Raw genomic sequence first — 18,048 nt, 5'->3', positions numbered from 1 at the left:
CCAGACCTGACATCAGTTTTGCAGTAAGCTACATTTCTCGCTTTATGTCAGCTCCTAAAGCTGATCATTGGATAGCAGCAAAGCGGGTGCTACGATATGTGCGTGGTACTTCTGATTATGGCCTCTTATATACTCGCAGCTCCAATCCTATTCTCAGTGGCTACACTGACTCTGACTGGGCCGGTTCGGTTGATGACCGTAAATCTACAGCTAGGTATGTGTTTAGTCTAGGATCTGGTGCTGTTACTTGGACTAGTAAGAAGCAACAGGCAGTGGCTCTCTCCTCAACAGAAGCAGAGTATCGGGGAGCAGTTAAGGCATCCTGTGAGGCAGTTTGGCTTCGTCGTATGCTTGCAGATATGCATGTTTTCCAGACAGGGCCTACTTCTTTGTTTTGTGATAATCAGGGAGTGCTCAAACTTGCCAAGAATCCAGTCTTTCATGAACGAACAAAGCATGTGGAAACTCATTGCCACTATATTCGCCAGCTGGTTGAAGACGGCTTAGTTCAGTTGCAATATGTTCCCACAACAGAGCAGCCCGCCGACATTTTCACCAAGCCTCTTGGTCCTGATAAATTTGTAAAATTTCGAGGGTCTATTGGTGTTGTAAATAGATTGAGCATTAAGGGAGGGTATTAGAATATTCCTATTTAGTATTTAATGCTCAGTCTTTTAGCTGTTGCTATTTTTATTCTTTTAGCAGTTTCTTAGATGAAACTGTTTGTTTCCATATTCTACATAGAAACCTGATGTTTCTATTATTGTAAATATCTTTGTATTATCATTGAGCTGTTTGCTCATTTCATATTAATTCATTCAATATTCTTTTATTGTGCATGAGAGAATAAATTCAAAATTCCACTTTTGCTTGTCAGAATGAGATGATCTTTATATCAAAAATGGACCTCTCGAAAAGAGGAATCCAATGCAATAATCATCTCCATCATATGAGCTATCCTAAGGTGGAATTTGGCTCTAGTTGCCAATTTTAACACTCCCTCTAAACTAAGGAGAATTCCACCTGCCAATCCATCATCATGTACCATCTCTGTCATCACTGCTCTGCTCTGTTGAACCATGAAGTAATAATGAAGAAGTGATCGAGAGTGAGTCATAAGATCATACCACTCTCCACTGACAAAAGTCAGTCCTTGATCCCAAATCAAGTTGTTGAACAATATGCATCCTACTCATAGGAGTACGACAGTACAAGATGCGTCCATCGGTAGTGCTATGGTCCCTAACCATCTTTTCCCAACTCATTGGCCAGATGAGAGGTACTTCCAATGAGACACGGACTCCATGGGTAGGATGTGTGTTGGGGCATCGACATGAGAAGGTGAACCACTCATCTTATGCATATGTCAATCGTAGGGGAAGGTGAACCACTCACCATACATACATGTGTCCGCAATCATAGGGGAAGGTGAACCACTCACCCTGTATCTAGCGCACCACTAGGGGAAGGTGAACCACTCACCTTTGGTAGCTCATAGCTCCAAGAAGTACCCCAAGCCCCCAGAAGCTCCCAAAGCTCAATGTCCAACTCATACGAGACCCTCATAGGAGGGTCATTCCACGACTCCAAGTCTTTCTCAGAAGGTTGAGAATTTGACCTTCCACAAAGGGTTCGTGAGAATATATGCGTCCTACTCATCCGTCCTGATGTGTTAGAGCCTTATTGCTCCCCATTGTACCATATCCTGGATAAAGTGGTACCTGATATCAATGTGCTTGGAGCAATCGTGGAACACGGGATTCTCTGATAAGCGAATCCCACTCCGGTTGTCACAGAAGATCACAGCGGTATCTAGCACGTGCTCAAATAGCTCACTGAAGAGCTTTCTCAACCAAACAGCTTCACAACAAGCCATACTCGCAGCAATGTATTTGGTCGCAACGGTGCTTAAAGCAATCAATTTTTGTTTCCTACTCATCCAAGATATTGATGCAAACCCCAAAGAGAAGCAACACCCAGACGTGCTCTTACAATCCACCACACTGCCAGTCCAATCAGCATTTCCCAGCAGTGTATCTCAATCCATAGTGGATTATGCCCAAGAGATATCTCAAGAGATTCTTAGCAGCAATCTAATGAATGTGATGAGGCTAGACCATAAATTGACTCAACGTGTTCACATCGAATCATATGTCAGGACAGGAGTTGACCAAGAACATTAGGGCCCCCACAAGTTGACGATACTTGGAAGGGTTCGTTAACCCGGGCCCAACAACACTTCCACATAACTTCTTAAAATTGATTTCCATCGGAGTAGATACGGACTTGCAATCCACCATCCCACGTCTCTCAAGTAGCTTCACAATGTATTTTCCTTGAGAAAGGAAAATCTCACCTAGCTTTTGCCAAACCTCCAGTCCTAGGAAGTAGTGCATTAGTCCTAGGTCCTTCATCTCGAATTCGGAAGCCAACTCCCTCTTGCATTGATGAACGAGAGGGTCATCACCTGTCAGAAAGAGATCATCCATATAAAGGACCAGAATGAGATGCATGTCCTTTTCCACCTTGAAGTATAGGTTCGGGTCAACATTGCTCCTTGTAAATCCCAACTTCATAAGATAGCTATCAATCCTCTCATACCAAGCCCTGGGAGCTTGCTTCAACCCATAGAGGGCTTTCTTCAACCTGCATACATGTGTCTTTCAATCTCGAACTTCGAACCCCTCGGGTTGTTCTATATAGACTTCCTCCTTAAACGAGCCATGCAAGAAGGCAGTTTTGACATCCATTTGGTGAAGGCTCCATCCTTGCGAGGCAATAAGGGCTATGATCGAACAGATAGTGGTATATCGGGCAACCGGTGCAAATATCTCATCATAGTCTACTCCTTCCTTTTGAGAGAAGCCTCAAGCAACGAATCTGGCCTTGAACTTTTCAGCACTTCCATCAGCTCCATGTTTGATATTGTAGAACCATTTTGAAGTGACCACTGACTTGTCCTTGGGTCTAGGAACCACATCCAAGACATCATTCTTCATGATCGACTCATACTCCTCATTCATCGCATCTTTCCAAACTTGGTGTTTCACGACTTCTTCAAATGTACATGACTCAGATTGTACAATGGTACTCATGGTAGCTAAGTACCCTTGATACTTGTTCGGCTTCTTGCTTTCACGAAATGTCCCCTCGGTGCAATGTGTTTCTCAGCATCTTAAAGAGTATCTTTGAGCCACAAAGGTGAGTATCTTTGAGCCACAAAGGTCTTTTTCTTGAAGTAGAGGACTCACTAGGAGGTGGACCAATGGGATCCATTGGTCCTTCCACATTGGGCGTCGGGTCATCAGACGGAGGTTCATCTTGCTTTCTTGCATCATCATCATCATTGTCCTTCCTAGGGATAGGAAGATCTCAAACTTTCCTAAGGGCAGAATCTTCATCGAAAGTGACATCATGACTTATTTCCACTTCCCTTTGACCAAGCACATAGATTCTATATGCCTTTGAAGTTTCATTGTAGCCCACAAACGTTCATTTCTTCCCAGATGCATCTAGTTTGTTTATTTTCTCTTTTGGCACATGAAAATATACGAGACAACCAAAAATTCTAAAATGAGAAACATCAGGTTTCTTACTGGAGAATACTTCTTTGGGAGTCTTGAAGTCCAATGTTTGATGTGGGCATCTATTTTGAACATACACTAGGGTGTTGGCAGCTTCTCCCCATAAGAATTTTGGTAGACCTTGGTCATGAAGCATGGCACAGGTAGCTTCTATGATACTTCAATTCTTCCTTTCAGTAACTCCATTTTGCTTAGGAGTATATATAGTAGTGGTCTCCCTCTTAATCCCAACTTCTCTACAATAGTAAATGAATTCTTTTGACTCATATTCAGCCCATTATCGGTCTTTAATAGTTTGATCTTCTTCCCTGTTTGATTCTCAACCAAGGCTTTGAAAGAGCAGAACCATTTTCAACACCTCATCCTTCTTCTTTAAGAAATAGATCGATGTTTTGCGAGAGAAGTCATCCACAAAAACTGCATAGTACAAATATCCACCCAAAGATGTCACGGGCAACATACCTGATAGATCAGAATGGACCAATTGAAGAATATCGGTAGTTTGACTTTGACTTGAGGGGAATGGTCCCCTTGTATGTTTTCTAGTTGCACAACCCTGCCACACACCTTCATGATCTAAGTTGAATTCGGGCATACCTATGACCTTTTTCCTCACATCAACTAAGGCTTTTTAATGAAGGTGAGCAAATCTTTGGTGCCATACTTCAGATTGAAGAGAAGTATCACAAGTCATTGCTCCTATGGACTTCCTCCAACCTGATAGAGACCTTCAACGTTGAATCCAAGAGTGAATGCATCTCTTGGGTTCCTTTCCCAAACACGAACCTTCCCATCAATGAATGTCACCTTGAAACCTTTATCTTCCATCGCAAAAATAGAGACCAGATTCTTTTTCAGATCAGGTACATACAACACTTCTTGTAAATGAAGGGTTTGACCTTGATTTAAGTGAAGAGTAACAGTCCCAATTCCTTTCACAGGATAAGTGGCATTATCCCCAAGTATAATCTCCATATTTGTCTTCTTTTCAATCAAGTTTGAGAGAGCCTCCTTATACCTAGTCAAGTGCCTTGAGGCACCACTATCAATTAACCAATGATCTAATGTATCCAGAGGAGAGGCTGTGGTGAGGGCGGAAATAAAATAAAATTCTTTTTGCTTTTCAACAACATTAACTTCTTCATACCTAGAGTTTCTCGACTTCTTGGGAGGACAACCATTTCCATTTCGAGCAACAGGAGAATTCCTCTTTCCTTTATTGTTGAACCTGTTGTTCCTTTGATTTCCATTTCCCTTGTAGTTGTTGTTATGGTTGTCATCATCTCTTGGAGTATCCTTCTTGTGAGGACACTCTCTAGCAAAATGTCCAAACTTGTTGCAATTGAAGCATCTTCCTTTTCTTCCTTCTTTGAATCCCGACTTGAACCCTTGACATTATCTTCTTGGACCAACATTGTTCTTCCTCTTAGCATAAGCGAAGAATGCAGTAGGATTGTTTCCATTTGAGGGCTTGTCTCTTTCCATCATCCTTATATCTTCTTGAGTGCATCTAGCCAATAATTCATCAAATCCGAGAATCCTGTCATTGTTGAGAATGGTAGTGTTGAACACATCTCATTCTCTTGTAAGACCTCAAAGTGCAATAAGAGTGAGCTCCCTATCACCAATGACTTTTCCAATAGATAGGAGATCATTCTTGATCTCAGTAATCCTCATGAAGTAGGATTGAATGGATTCTCCTCTATCCATCTTGATGTCTTTCAACTTGTTCTTAAGAAAGAGAATTTGATTTGCATTATTTACTTTGAACATCCCAGCCAGCTTGTCATACATCTCCTTGGATGTTTCCAAATCAGAAATATAGGCAACCAAAGGCTTGTGAATAGAATCAACAAAAATTTTCTTAGTTTTAATCTCACTTTTCTTGTATTTTGTTTGTGCAATTGCGGATGCATTTGAAGGAGGCTCCACTACTCTTCCTTTGACATAGTCCATGGCATCATTTTCTTCGAAAGTCAAATTTAGAGACATCTTCCATGCATGATAGTCAGATTTGTCCTTAAGCTTGTCCTCAAATTTGAAGTAAGATGTAATTACCATTGGGACTAGTTCCAAGTTCTTGTCCAATAGCTTCCCTTAGTGATTGCTTTACCTCACTCTTGCTTGGGCTTTGTCTTCACCTGAGCTTTGATCCTGTTAGCGCTTGAAATTTCACCTCAGGCTGAAAAAGGTAAACCTCAAGGCAACATCAAACCATTTAGCCTCGTAGCTAGCCCTACGGGGCAGGAGAAGGCTCTCTCTGGTCTATCTTGTGAAATCTTCAATAGATGAGATGACCAACAAGGTAACACTGATATTAGGCTAGTAAACTGATTAAAAAGGTTGATTTGGGGTTTTTTGGGTTTTTGGTGGCAAATTGAGGAATTGCAATTTTGGGTGCGGGGATTTGACACAGTTTCTGCAGGGGGTTCCTTGGGGCGAGGTAGGAGACAGCGTTGATGCCTTTAACTGAGGTGGATGGTCAGGAATGAAAGATGAAGAGCTAAAGAGAGCAAACAATGACTTTGAATTCTCTTTAGACAGAAGAAAACATTGAAATTAAACAAACTTAAAAGCAGAGCATGGCAAGCATGAATTCTTACTTTAACACTTCATTTGTTTAATGTGCAGAAGTAAAAGAAAGGAAATGAATCACATAACAAGCTTACAAGAACATTGAGAAACACACCATCAACACATGAGTCCACAAGAATCCCAAAGAGGACTGCAAAACCCTGGTCTTCCTTAGCCAAAAATTGCAGAGATACAGTGAAATAATACAATGATAGCTTCTCCCTCAAGAGTCCAACCTTCCAACCCCTGAAAATGATTAAGAAAATACATAATATAGGCAAGCCAACCTCTTCCCTTGCCTCTAGGGGTCGAGCTCATCCTTCTAGGAGCTGTTTCAACTAATTCTAAACTGAGCACTAAAATCTAGGCAGTCAAAACAACTTGCCTCTATAAGCTAGGAAACCAATCCATTCATTAAATATTTACCCTTGACATGAATGAATCTTCTAGAAGTGTTAAACAAGAGTAAAAGTGTCTTAGAGTTACAATAATTACATCAAAGATAATCATCTTCAACCCCAAAAAGTCAAACTGAGTCAAATCTGCGTTTTCTGGGCTGTACAATGCAATCTGGCAAAATCTGCTCAACGGGTCGCGCCCCCCTGCTCAACGGGTCGCGCCCCTTTGGAGCTCTGTTTGAGGCACTTGCAGGTGTCAGAATTGGGTGCAGGATAGCTCGTTGGAAAGGTCTGTGAGTCTACTTTCCAACCCAACTGGAATTTTTGGATTTGGAGGTCATTTGCCCTGTCAAAACTTAATTCTCCCAAGACTGGTTTCTGCAACTCAAAAAAGGGGCAGAAAGTCAAATTTTGCATGTATTTTGACCTTTTGGAGGCCCAAAACTCCATAAAAACTCAAGTCCATCCATAGGCATATGTAACTTTTCATGACAAATCTAGAAATGCTGAGTTTTTGCAAAAAGGAGTTGTCATGACAAAGGGTCTCACCGGGGGTGAGACCCGTTGAGGAGTCAAAACCTGTAAATTTCCAAAAATTGCCAAAATTACCCAAAATTCTCAAATTTTTTGGGATTTGAGATGTGGCTAGGCTATTGAGTGCCTTGATCTTTGAGTGAAGCCTCAGCCAAGATACGGAGGGGATCGGGCCTCTTTCTCCTCAGTTGTGCCTTGGCCAACCGCCTTGGATCCGGCGATTGTAATTTTGACATTCCTCTAAAACCATGACACCTGTGCAAAAAGTGAAGGAGGTTTTTCTTCTTTGGCATGTTGTGGACAAAAACCTCTCTCAGTTTTCCAAAATTCATCTTTTATTGCTCTGGAACATCATTTGAGTGCGACTTGTCCCGATGTGTGAAACAAGGAATTTTGTCAAAATGGAGCGAAATGAAGGGGATAGGGGGCTTCTAAATTCTTGGGGAAATTTTTGGAAGTAGGGAGGGATGTTAGGAAGCAGGAGAAAGTGGAATCTCAGAGATTGAGTGAGGGGAAGGGGTCCAAAAGGGCAAAACACAGGCCCAACCTAGAAAATTGCCAGGTTGTAGCTAGAAACTAGGGTTTGTGCAAAAATGAAGAATTTGGCGGATCTAAGGGATGGGAAGTGTTTGATAAGGTATTTTAAGGATAGGGGAAGGTGTATGAACATCTGGATACAAGTTTTGCCGATGATTTGGCCGCCCAAGAGAAATTAGCTTTCAAAACCCTAGGAGAGGGAAATGACCTTGCCAAGGCACAACTGAAGCATGAATAAGCTGTAGAATGACCCTATGGAACTTGACATAATGATGAAAACCCTCTGAAAGATGATAGACTCAACTAAATGGTGACATGAATTGGCATTTTGACAACTTTAAAAAGTGTGAAATCAAACCCTAGACCTAATGCCTAGTGACCAAATTTTGCTTGAAGACTCACTGAAATAACAAAATTTGACCTTGACACTTCAAAATCACTTTGTAAGAGCACATTTGATCACTGGAGGAAGGCTGGAAAGACTGACACTAACATTGGCTCCAATGGGGATGGTAGCTCCTTGAAGTGCCAAGAACCTCAGACCTCTGAGAGAGAAGACCAGTGCTTTTCAATCATTGGGCAATGGAGTCATAAACTCAAGCTGAAATGCATGACTGAAAACTAACACAAATTAACTTAACAACAAGACTAAAAATTGACTCATAAAGGACTCATGACTCAACTAAAAACTGACTCGATACTCAAACACAATCGACCAACTGAAAATAATGCTCATAGGGGAGCTTATTCATCAAAACCTACTCTAACAGTTTCATTCATCACCTAATCAAGTGAAATGAAACAACCAATGCAACCAAGTAAGTATACCGTCTGCTGTTTGAATTCTCTGCAAGTGCTCGCTTATGAACAACAAGAGAGAACTACTGAAAGGCAACTCCCATGACAACTTAGAAACAGATCCGTTGAATGATATGAACTCTCTATCCGCCTCCAAAAACACTGCATAAGGATCTTGAAATTCATGCACACTGGAACTTAGCTCATCCAATGGATTACTTCTCTTTCCCTCATACCATGAATGCAAACTTTGATTTGAGCCTTGTGATGAGACCTCTGCTGAAAATGACAAAGAAACCGGCTGCCGGATCAAGTTGATATCAGTACATGTTTCAAGCTCACATATAGTCAACGGAGAAAGACTTTGACTGCAAACCTCATCCAAAACATCAGCTATTGGATCCTGAAAAACTTGAAAGGATTGCTGCAATGTATCCATTGAAAATGTATGACATCCTTCTAGCTGTTCATCTTTTTCTTGAGAGATTTTACGAAGATTCTGCCTTATAAACCGAAATGCTTCGAAACAAAAGGGTATAGAATCTTCCTGCTTCATCAAATCATGTATTTCCGCTGCCATACCTTCATATGTAATCTGCGCTTCATCCTCAACATTAAAACTGAGTGATTGTTGATTTCCTACAGGTTGCTCATTTGAAGATTTACTATGCAATCTACCCTTCAAAAACTGAAATGATTCAAAACAGAATGGTACGAAGTCACCTTGAATCATTAAATCATGTGTGTCCACTTCCAAGTCTTCAGCTGCAACTTGACAATCAATGGCTTTCGGGGGTTGCAAATCTGAATATGAGAAGTCTTGAACAAAATCTTCATTGCTCTCAATATGTTTCAAATCAAGACTTGTTGACATTTGATTTCTGATTGCATGGTAGTTATCTCTGATGAACTGAAACGAATCATAACAAAAAGGCAAAGATCCTTCACTTACTTCAAAATTTGCTGCTCTTTCCTCGTCAATGTCATAACTGATATGTGATGGCTGAACATTGTATTCAAGCTGCTGAAAATGAACTTCTTTCTCCCACAAACTAGCTGCTGGTTTGTCTGTAAGATTAGCTTTTGTTTGGAGAACATAATCATCATCATACTCATCAAACTGAGGTAAATCATCGGTATAAAAGACATCATCAAGCATGCAGGTCATATCAACAGCTCTCTCTTCTTCACAATGATCTATAAAACAATCACTATGACAACTGGGATCAGAAACAAAATATTTTGAATCAGCAACTTGTTCTTCTTCAATCAGCGCGCCATGAGCTTGAACATCATAATCATTCCTTGCAGTGATCCTTTGCATCATCTCTTCCACTGCACTTACCAAAACGTCAAGCTTTACCTCTAGAGATGTCGATTTTTCCGGATCTATGTTTTTCATCTCTTCTTCTTTCAACCTTGCCCTTCGGATCAGCAGATGAGCTTCTACACTTACTGCACTGTTTTGCATCTCGTGAAGTGTTGCAATATCCCTTTCTCTCAGCTGAAACTCCATCTCCGGATCAAAGGCGCCCGGGTAGTGCAAGAGAGCAGATCTAGTAGTAGGCCTTATATCAACTGGCATTGAATAATAAACTTGGTTAAATCTGGCTGAAAACTGTTGTACTGTCTCCCCTAGCAATCTTTTCAGCTGGTTATACTCTTCTACAATCAAGAAAAGGTTCTGCCCAATCATCCACCTATCGAGAAAAACTTTGACGAACTGCTGGAAATCTGAGATGCTCGCATCAGGCAGGGCTTTGAACCAACTCTTCACTTTGGCTTGCAAAGAAAGAGCAAAAAGCCTTATACTAACATCTTCTTCATCAACTTCAAAAAGATCTAGAAAATTCTCAAAATTCTGGACATGTTGCTCAGCGTTGACATTCTTACATTCACCATCAAACATCGGCAAGTATAGATCATAGTTTTTGGGGAAAGCATGAAGAACAGAAGGTAAAACAAGAGGCTTATACCGATCTGGAATTTTACAAGGTTTAGGGGTATGTACAGCAGGTATAGAATCAGTCTTGGTTGCTTGAGACTCATCAGTTTGAAGATGGTCATCACAAAATTCGAAAAAAGGATCTTGATTAATCTCAAAGGCACGCAAATCTTTGGTATTCACAGTCTTCAAAGGGAAAGAATCAACTGCAGGCCGAGGATCTTTTCTCAAGCATAGTATACTTTGCAAAGCCTTCTTGACATTCTTGGGAAAAGAGAAGAAATAATTTATGACAAAGAACAAAATGTCTTGGATGAAATTCCAACTTGAATACCTGATCTGTCCACGTTGTCCTTTCATGTTTCTGCTGGTCGGGATCATCCTCCAGTGGAGCCTTTGGATCTGATCTCGAAAATGATTTAGAGTCGCCAAGTGAATGATTTCAGCCTTTCAAGTGTCTGATCGTTGTCCGCTAATGCAAAGCAAAAGCGTTTCGAAGGCTACCTGGCATAACTTCAGGCTCCGTCTAAGACTTATGAAACAAACACATCAATCCACAAACAATTTTGTTCTCCCCAGTATGGTCGCCAGTATGTTAGCGCTTGAAATTTCACCTCAGGCTGAAAAAGGTAAACCTCAAGGCAACATCAAACCATTTAGCCTCGTAGCTAGCCCTACGGGGCAGGAGAAGGCTCTCTCCGGTCTATCTCGTGAAATCTTCAATAGATGAGATGACCAACAAGGTAACACTGATATTAGGTTAGTAAACTGATTAAAAAGGTTGATTTGGGGTTTTTTGGGTTTTTGGTGGCAAATTGAGGAATTGCAATTTTGGGTGCGGGGATTTGACACAGTTTCTGCAGAGGGTTCCTTGGGGCGAGGTAGGAGACAGCGTTGATGCCTTTAACTGAGGTGGATGGTCAGGAATGAAAGATGAAGAGCTAAAGAGAGCAAACAATGACTTTGAATTCTCTTTAGACAGAAGAAAACATTGAAATTAAACAAACTTAAAAGCAGAGCATGGCAAGCATGAATTCTTACTTTAACACTTCATTTGTTTAATGTGCAGAAGTAAAAGAAAGGAAATGAATCACATAACAAGCTTACAAGAACATTGAGAAACACACCATCAACACATGAGTCCACAAGAATCCCAAAGAGGACTGCAAAACCCTGGTCTTCCTTAGCCAAAAATTGCAGAGATACAGTGAAATAATACAATGATAGCTTCTCCCTCAAGAGTCCAACCTTCCAACCCCTGAAAATGATTAAGAAAATACATAATATAGGCAAGCCAACCTCTTCCTTTGCCTCTAGGGGTCGAGCTCATCCTTCTAGGAGTTGTTTCAACTAATTCTAGACTGAGCACTAAAATCTAGGCAGTCAAAACAACTTGCCTCTATAAGCTAGGAAACCAATCCATTCATTAAATATTTACCCTTGACATGAATGAATCTTCTAGAAGTGTTAAACAAGAGTAAAAGTGTCTTAGAGTTACAATAATTACATCAAAGATAATCATCTTCAACCCCAAAAAGTCAAACTGAGTCAAATCTGCGTTTTCTGGGCTGTACAATGCAATCTGGCAAAATCTGCTCAACGGGTCGCGCCCCTTTGGAGCTCTGTTTGAGGCACTTGCAGGTGTCAGAATTGGGTGCAGGATAGCTCGTTGGAAAGGTCTGTGAGTCTACTTTCCAACCCAACTGGAATTTTTGGATTTGGAGGTCATTTGCCCTGTCAAAACTTAATTCTCCCAAGACTGGTTTCTGCAACTCAAAAAAGGGGCAGAAAGTCAAATTTTGCATGTATTTTGACCTTTTGGAGGCCCAAAACTCCATAAAAACTCAAGTCCATCCATAGGCATATGTAACTTTGCATGACAAATCTAGAAATGCTGAGTTTTTGCAAAAAGGAGCTGCCATGAGAAAGGGTCTCATCGGGGGTGAGACCCGTTGAGGAGCCAAAACCTGTAAATTTCCAAAAATTGCCAAAATTCTCAAATTTTTTGGGATTTGAGCTGTGGCTAGGCTATTGAGTGCCTTGATCTTTGAGTGAAGCCTCAGCCAAGATACGGAGGGGATCGGGCCTCTTTCTCCTCAGTTGTGCCTTGGCCAACCGCCTTGGATCCGGCGATTGTAATTTTGACATTTCTCTAAAACCATGACACCTGTGCAAAAAGTGAAGGAGGTTTTTCTTCTTTGGCATGTTGTGAACAAAAGCCTCTCTCAGTTTTCCAAAATTCATCTTTTATTGCTCTGGAACATCATTTGAGTGCGACTTGTCCCGATGTGTGAAACAAGGAATTTTGTCGAAATGGAGCGAAATGAAGGGGATAGGGGGCTTCTAAATTCTTGAGGAAATTTTTGGAAGTAGGGAGGGATGTTAGGAAGCAGGAGAAAGTGGAATCTCAGAGATTGAGTGAGGGGAAGGGGTCCAAAAGGGCAAAACACAGGCCCAACCTAGAAAATTGCCAGGTTGTAGCTAGAAACTAGGGTTTGTGCAAAAATGAGGAATTTGGCGGATTTAAGGGATGGGAAGTGTTTGATTAGGTATTTTAAGGATAGGGGAAGGTGTATGAACATCGGGATACAAGTTTTGCCGATGATTTGGCCGCCCAAGAGAAATTAGCTTTCAAAACCCTAGGAGAGGGAAATGACCTTGCCAAGGCACAACTGAAGCATGAATAAGCTGTAGAATGACCCTATGGAACTTGACATGATGATGACAACCCTCTGAAAGATGATAGACTCAGCTAAATGGTGACATGAATTGGCATTTTGACAACTTTAAAAAGTGTGAAATCAAACCCTAGACCTAATGCCTAGTGACCAAAGTTTGCTTGAAGACTCACTGAAATGACAAAATTTGACCTTGACACTTCAAAATCACTTTGTAAGAGCACATTTGATCACTGGAGGAAGGCTGGAAAGACTGACACTAACAGATCCCATGTTAATTTTAGATAACAATGGTGTGTTCTATACTTTAGCGCAATTTACTTCAATGTTCCTTATCAGCCCAATGACAATTTCCAAAGTAGCAATCACATTAACTTAAACACATTGATAATAAATGCAGATACAACATAAAAACATGTGCAGAAGACAAGCCAAGATAAGAGGACACAAGATTTGTCAGAGGCTAGGGAAAAACCCTGATGTGGGGAAAACCCTTTGATCAAATCTTCTTATCATTATTCAATAGTTCAACAGAGAGAGAGAGAGAGTACATAGATCAAATTTACTTGCCCAATACATAGTCAAAATAGCCCTGTCAAAATCAGCGGTCAACAACATTCAACTGCAGCCCTAACCAGAAAGTCAATGCTGGTCAAATCATCACCAAAACGTCCTCCAAGCAGCTTGGTCAACAATAGTCTAATTCGGCCTTCCAGGAGAGTCAAAGTCAGCCAGAGATAGTTTGGTCAAACCTAGTCAAAGGAGAGAGAAACACTGCTGTGATTTTTTGCAGTCAAATCTGAAGTCAACCTACAATCAACGCTGGTCAAACTATCCCAAACACCTTGATTTTTGTGCCAATAAATGCGCCTTAAAAGATTGAAATTTTGCCCTAAAAACCAAAGTCAAAGAAGGTCAAATGAGCCCTGGTCAATGTTGGTCTGTTTCTCTGAAATTCGGCATGTTTTGTCCCAGAAAAATTCAGCTTCCTACCACATGTGCGAAGAAGAGAGAGAGGTTGTCCCCAACTTGTACGAACCAATAAAGAGAGAAGAGAGAGATGTATGATGTGATGTGTGATGTCCAAATGAGAAGAGAGGTCACTCCTATTTATACAATTTGTTGAGGGTGTGGAGATGCATCTATTGGGCTTCAAAATTCCACTTCTACTTGCCAGAATGAGATGATCTTTATATCAAAATTGGACCTCTCGAAAAGAGGAATCCAATGCAATAATGATCTCCATCGTATGAGTTGTCCTAAGCTCGAATTTGGCCCTAGTTGCCAATTTTAACAAACTTTCTTCAATCTGTAATCATGAGACTCCTACCCATGCACCTCAAGGCACTGAGGTATGCTTCTTCCTTAAATTCATCATGGAGGAAGCCAATTAGACATCTGATAATAGGTGCTAGAATCTCATCACAGTCCTCTCCCTTTGAGAGCATATTCCTTATCACTGTTTAATATCATGGAAGCTTCTAACATTGCAACATCATTGTCAATTGGAAGGGTTCTCGCATGAAGGACATATTGCTCTCAATATCTCCATAGAACTCCTCATTACACTGGTACATGATAGTCTACTCCCTCTGAATGGGAAACCTCTTTTAGTCATAGTCATCAACTTGGGAGACCGTAATCCTTCCTCCAAGGTCTAGGCTCTTGTCCATTGCCACTCTAATCAAGGGATGGCTCTACATCCTCCTCAATCTCAATATTGAAGACTTGGTCCTTACATCCATCTAATGTACTTGTTGACCTCAAAACAAGAGCAAGGGAAAAAATAGCAAAGTAAATAAACATAATGAAAGTGTACCTGATGATAAGGCAGGATTGTCTTTCTTCTTTAGATATTAGAGTGGCTCCTTCTTTTCCTGCACTAGCTCCCTCTTGGAGCTAACTCTTCTTGTATTACTCTACATCCTGATGATCCTTAAGATTTTCTTTCCTTGATTGCATCTTCATCCAAAAAATTAGAAGCATTTAAATACTCATGCCGAAAAAAAAAAAAAAAAAACAATAGTCTAAAACGATAAATCTAAACAAGAGCAGAAATAACACAAGTCTTGAAAATACTTATCTTTAATGAGGACAATAGGTAGCTATCAACTCCCTCTTGATCCTACTTCCATGAGTCACCACTATCCATCAACCATATGTTAGTGTCAACTTCGAAAGAAATGCATGCTCTTGAGCACCACCTGTATTCTCATTCTAGATCCTTCCAATTCTTGCTATCAAAGTTCAAGACGATCAGTGGATGTGCACCATACCATCTCCTACTAGGAGACTAGCCCAGGGTTACACTTAATCTGTCACAGATACTTGAATAACTCAATAGCTTCTCACTGATCATAATCACACTAGGGTTCCAATATTGTAGAACCTAGGCCTTTACCATATCTAAGGCCACTCCTAGGGTTTCTCTAAAACCCTAACCTTTATTACAAGAACAAAAAGGCTCCCTAGGGTTTCCTCTAAACCCTAGTATTATTTTAGGTCTCTGACACCTTTATCCCTTCACTCTTCTTGCTTAGGAAATCCATCATAGGTGTCTTCACGGGGGTGATCATAATGACTTTTCTTCGACCCAACTCTGATACCATGTTAATTTTTAGGGCTATATTGTTCTCTACTGTAGATAATTGCAATTTTAAACTTTTCAATATTTTCATATTACATTCACCCCATAACATCATATCATCATTAGCAATTATGCAGAGAGAACAATAATATCAACAATGCAGTGGAATAGTAGAAGAAAAAAATACATAATAGAGACACCAAGATTTATTTCAGAGACCAGGGTGGGGAAAAGCCGACCAGATTCTTCTTCTATTAGATATTCATCAAATGTTCCCCTGAGATACACGGTACAATAAGTATGAGAAACATCTTTCAACATCCAACACATTAGGCCTCCTAGGCCAAACTTGGTAGTATACAAGTATAGGGAGGTATTAATCAGCGATGTCTGATAAATCTCCAAGTAACATATTTCTCTATCAACTCACTATCATAGAGACAAGCCATACATCATGATTATATCATTTTCATATATCGCTATCATTTAGAGACACAACCATACATCAAATTCACTATTATTATATCATTGTTAAACATCTAGATAACTGCCATATCAAGGTCACAGCTAAACCATATCAAAATCCACTCTACCATATATTATCATAGCCATATCACAAGTCATTGCCACATCAAAGATCATTGTCATGCTTTCAAGTCATAGTCATATAAATCACTGCCAATGTCTCCAAGTCAAGATCATTGTCACAGTTGTCATTAGGTCATTATTATGTCAAGGTTACCACCATAAACAAAAGGAGAGATAGACGTGTGCCACAATTGCAAGCTACAGAGGCAATGTGACCTACAGAGATAATGTCAACGAGCCATATAGAATGTAAGCCACCAAGATATGCCACCGAGCCATAGTAAATGTAATGCATGCTATAGAGAGTGTAAACCATTGTAGAATGTAATGTGATGCGTAGAAACAATGCAAGCTATTGTTACAAGCCATCAAACCATTGTAATACCCTACAATGCGAGCCACTGTAACTAGCCATCGAAGCACTGTAATATGACACAATGCAGGCCACTGTAACTAACCATTGAACCACTGTAATACGACACAATGTGGACCACTGAGTATGAGAAATATGGATATTTATAATGACAAACGTGATGCCACAAAGTATGAGAAATGTGAATCACAGTAATCACTTGCAAGCCATTGTTGGATATGAGCGAGCCATAGAACATCAAATGTGATCCACAACGAATACAAATCAAATCACTGTAATGTGATGCCACAGAGAATAACAAATCAAACCATTCAGAGATAGTGAGCCTTGTAATGTGATGTGATAGAACCACTGTAATGTGATGCCATAGAACCATTGTAATAGATATCGAGCCTCGGAGTGTGCAAACCATAGAATAATGCAAACCAATGTAATGTGAGTTAGTGATAGCGAGCCAGAGAGATGACAACGAGCCTCAAAGATAAGTGCGAGCTTCTTTTATGAATATTCAAACCTCAGAGATGTTGGAAAATTGTTTAGGGCGACATTTAATTTAATCTTTTCTATTCATGATAGTTATTTTCTATGTTGCATTGGTTTTGGGGATAGGGGAACGGCAAGGACGGGGGGACGAGTCCCCGAAATGGCTAGAGCGCACCCCCAAATTTTCAGGGGATGACGGGTTGGTGATCGCATATATATATATATATATATATATAACATTCGTAGTTGTTTCAAGCTTGTAAGCATAACAAGCTATACTTTATAGTATTATACACAACCTGTACCCTCTCCAATTAAAATCTCAAACAATTTAAAAAAAGGTTCAATGACATTCCATTATTGGCGACTAAACATGAGCTTTAGCTTTAAGAAACTTAAGTGTAACTACTTTAAATTTGTAATAAGGTCCATGAACAATCCATCACATAGAATTGTCTTTATAGCAGTGGTTTTCCTCATATTTCTTGTTAATGATGACTATGTTAAACATAAAAGGCATTTCCTTTTAAATAGGATTTGCAAACTTTTATAATTGTCTTGAAAACCACTATATAATACTTTGGTTTTCTATAGATATTAAATTCATATTTCAGATTAAGGGATTGAATAGGAATTTATTTAAATATTTAGTATCCAATCCAATTCATTACTATCTGATTGTTTTCACAATGCTTGGGGTTGGGATGATGGAAGCACTGAACTTGAATGAGTCCTCAAAACCCACATAAAATATATTAAAGTTGAAATGATCGAAAAAGTGAAAAAACAAGAAAAATAACCATAAGTATCAGCGTTTTAAGACATTGTATTTTACACTTTCTTGACATGCAGGCTGTTTTTTGCAATTTTACCATTGAAAATACAATATCTAAATCACTAGAAATCCAAAATGAAACCCATCATAAAAAACCCATGTTTTGAGTTGCAATTTGTACAAAATATGTTGGG

The 18,048-nt window shown here is 40.0% G+C and overlaps 1 protein-coding gene across 1 annotated transcript in view; it reads right to left on the bottom strand.

The window, feature by feature from the left end:
• Positions 1-18,048, bottom strand: part of LOC149149258 (uncharacterized) — a gene marked incomplete at its 5' end in the record, with an annotated part of 437,403 nt that overhangs the window by 27,788 nt on the left and 391,567 nt on the right. The gene's annotated exons all lie outside the window — the stretch shown is intronic.

The sequence above is a fragment of the Pinus tabuliformis genome, chromosome 9 (genome assembly GCF_031772625.1).
Source record: "Pinus tabuliformis cultivar Carrire ecotype Pingquan chromosome 9, CPIR1, whole genome shotgun sequence".
Classification (NCBI taxonomy): Eukaryota; Viridiplantae; Streptophyta; class Pinopsida; order Pinales; family Pinaceae; genus Pinus; species Pinus tabuliformis.
The sequence above is the reverse complement of the archived record's forward strand: the minus strand, read 5'-3'. Positions and strand labels throughout refer to the sequence as shown.